The sequence below is a fragment of the Manacus candei genome, unplaced genomic scaffold (genome assembly GCF_025592945.1).
Source record: "Manacus candei isolate 608988 ecotype Guabito, Panama unplaced genomic scaffold, ASM2559294v1 h1tg000060l, whole genome shotgun sequence".
NCBI lineage: Eukaryota > Metazoa > Chordata > Aves > Passeriformes > Pipridae > Manacus > Manacus candei.
In genome coordinates, this window is record NW_026138108.1 from 5,589,442 (window position 1) to 5,593,078 (window position 3,637).

Sequence of the window (3,637 nt, forward strand, 5' to 3'; positions counted from 1 at the left end):
CAAAAATAAGGAAAAAAATCCCAAACCCCTCCTAAGCGTGACTGTAATGCAGTTGATCAAGTAGACATTAATGCTAAGCAAGTTCCTTCTTTATCCCTAAAAGTTGGATGAACGTGGACTCAACAATCAGAGTGAATTTATTTTGCAAAAAGATCACAAGGAATATTTGCACAGTACAAAAATTTGCATCAGTGATAGACCAGTGGTCCTTCTTTTCCAGCATCATCCTATGCTGCTTGGTTTCTGCCCTGAACAGGGGCTAATTATTATTTTAGTTATTTTTTTTTTGTTCTACCCTTTGGGTTATGTTGAATAATGAGTAAATTCCTTTCTCTACCATTTCCCTTCTCTTCAGCCCTTTTTCTTAAGCGAGGTTATGTCTACCTTGCAGATGCTGTGGGCATTCAGCATGGTAGGGGCGAGTCAGTGAGAGGCCACCGTGTCACTGCTGATGGCTCTCTTAGGAAAGGAAAATCTGCTAGCGGGGATTTTTGTTTTTTCAGTGCGAGACTGTTACCAGGAAGGCTCGTACGAGCCAGGAGGCTGCGCGGAGCCGCGCTGGCAATTGGAGCACACGCTCGCTGGGTTGTGTTAACCTGGTTTGGCATCCCCACAAGGTGTCCAAATTCCCACGGTAAAATCTGGAGGGTAAGGCGGCTTGTGCAAGAGGCGAGCGTGCTGCTGGGTGGAGCGTACATTTTTGCTTGTGTAATGGCGAGGTGAACCAGCAGAGAGGAAAGCCGGTCTGGAAACAAAAGCTGGCATTTGGCAAACAGTTCAGTCTTCATTCACATGATGCCTCATTAACAACGCACAAGCCTGGATTATTTTTTTTTAGATTTTTTGCCCTTTTCTTTTTTTTGGATGCATGTCAGAAAGGAGTGACTTATGGCATTTATTGTTTGGAATTCAAGGCTCTGGCCTGTCAGAGGCTGGTTGTATTTAGAACAGCAATATGAGCGTATGGAAAAAATAGCTCTGCCTGCTATTAGGGTGATGACTGTAAACTGTTTGGGAAGGAGAGGATGAAGGTTCTTCCACACGCAGGTCACAGCTACTGCAAAAGACAGAGCTATTTGCACACTGATTGGAATGAAAAATATGGGCAACAAAGCTAAAAACCATGAGGACTTCAGCTTCAGGGGAGAAGACCTGGACAGATATATGGACACCAAGTCAATTCCTTGTGGACTTTATTTGGGAAATAATATGGATACTGATTTGTTAGTGGGCATAAAATGCCACGGGACTAGGTAAAGTACAGTGATGGCAAGGCTTTGGGGCATGTAACACATGTTCCAGCAGCAGGAAAAGCAAGTCTCCCACCTAAGTGCATAACCCACTACTTGCGCTTACAGGCTCAACTAGAAAGGATGTTTTCTGGCTATAATTGTTTCCAAAAGGGCTCAAGCTAAGATGCTTCAGAAGGTGCACAAGGTCCTAAGGTTATGTGCTACCTCAATGCAACATCAGGCAACTGGGGCATGTCTCACATCCTAAACTCGCCTCCTGAATCGCCGAGCTCGCAAGGAGCGAGCGATTTCCTTGTGCTGTAACTGGCCTGACCTCTTCTTATGCATTCTTTTCCAGTGAGGGCCTCCTCCAGACTGCACTGTGCTGAGCTGGCTGCCTCGCTGAGACCTCATCTGCTTGAGGAACTGCCGTCAAGGCAGCATTTAACCAAGGATGAATTTATTACAAGTCTCCTTTATTTTAAAACAGGAAAAGCTTGTTTAATAAGGAGAGTGGAAACACACAGAGACCATTTTAATTTTTCCAGCTACCACAAGTCCTAACCGGATAGCAAACCCCAGATAACTGAACATACTGAAATTGAACCAAAAGCTTTCAGTTATCCCAAATACCAAACTCCCTGGAAGGTACCCTAATGCTGTGCAAAAGACTCCTTTTGCACAAGGAGTGCATGATTTTCAGCTGGAAGCAGAGTACTTGCCATTTGCTTCTGTATCAGATAGGGCAGCAGCGTAGTTACCTCCAAGGCTTTCTTCCTAGACAACCCAGGCGCAGAGGAGCTGTTAATCATGGTGCATCCAGAGTAGGCAACACGCCAAACGAATTTCGCTCGGAGCACTTCCAGCTGCTTCAACTTTCAGACCCAGAAACGGAGCTTTTTTTTTCCCCCTTCAAATGAGAAGCCACGAACATGAAGGCTGCATCATGAGAGCATGTTCCCACAGACTAAACTTCAGTGTTTTTTTATCAGGGTGCTGTGATGGCAGTCAGGCACAGATGCACCTAGACTCGCTTTTTGGTATCACCTCACCATTTTTCAAACCTCCCACTAGTTTTGCATAGGGCCCCCCATTTACTTGTCTTGAGGCCCAGTCCTCAGAAAACACCAGTACTGATTCTTTTAAGAAATTTCTCTTCAAACAATTAATCACTTCTGGTATTTACCATCCAGCCTGGACTTATCTGGCTGTGACATTCTGTCAACCAACTCATCAGTTCTTCATACTCTTTTCTGTTAAAGGAAGGGGCTGTGCAAGTACCAGTTAGTTACCTCTCCTGTAGAAAAAGTCTATAGAAAACAGAGAAGTCTAAGAAATGCTCATCTTTGCCACTATCAGCGAGATCTGCAATGGGAAGAGCACGGCTGGGCTTTGACAAGATCTGTTTTCTATTAGGCTGTGTCAACTCACATGAACTCTGCTTGAACGAATCCCAGCTCAGCTTTCCCATCACTTTCCCTAGGATGAACATCTTGCTAGGCAGCTTCATTATCCACACATCTCATTTGAGCTCCCTGGATGCTGGCACATTTGCTCTGCATGTTCTGGAATTTCCCGTTTTCTCAAAATTAAAGTCCGCCTTTCAGGATTCATGCACATAAATTACTTCGGTGTGCTAATTTGCAGATGTTTATCTCCAGGTAGCAGCACTCCTCTTTAACCATATAGTGGAAAGTGCTTCTTTAGGATGGGGGAACTGTCATTCAATTTCTTCCAGTATAAAGAGGAACAAACCTGGTGAACTCTATTTGATGTTCCTAGCATCCCTGGCACTGCCGTGAGCTAGTCTACATATGGGCAAGCTCCATTCCTTATTCCCTCCTTGTCAGACGTGCCTTTACACTGTGCCTGCCACAGTGCACTGCAGTTGTAGTGGTAGGTTACAAAATCTACTTTTTTTAAAATAAAGCCCAGAACCTATCGCTGTTCCTGCCTTCTTCCCCCGTTCCTGCCCTAGCACTACGTCACCTGAGCATCAGCGTTACACATTTTGTGACTGCGAGGTATTGATGTGGGAAAATCCTAACACATCATAAACCGGTTCGCCTGCCAGCACCTCATTCAGTCCATGACCAAATTGCACAGATAATGTGGAACCTTATGACACTGCCTCCCTAAAAACCCCAAATCCTACAAAACACTGCAGACTGTTTACTTGCAAATTAAGCAAGTTTGTTCTGATTTACATCAAAGAACTCCGTAATTTAATGTTTACAAGAGCTCCTGTTCTTTGGCTTTTGACAACAAAGGAGGATGTTGAGCCAGGAGCCGCATGGGCAAACAGCTGGAGTGTGCCATGTTAAAACACTTCACCATTCCCTACCAAAGGCAAAAGGGCATTCATTTAACTCAGGAAGCGTCACGGATCAGACAGGCACCAACGA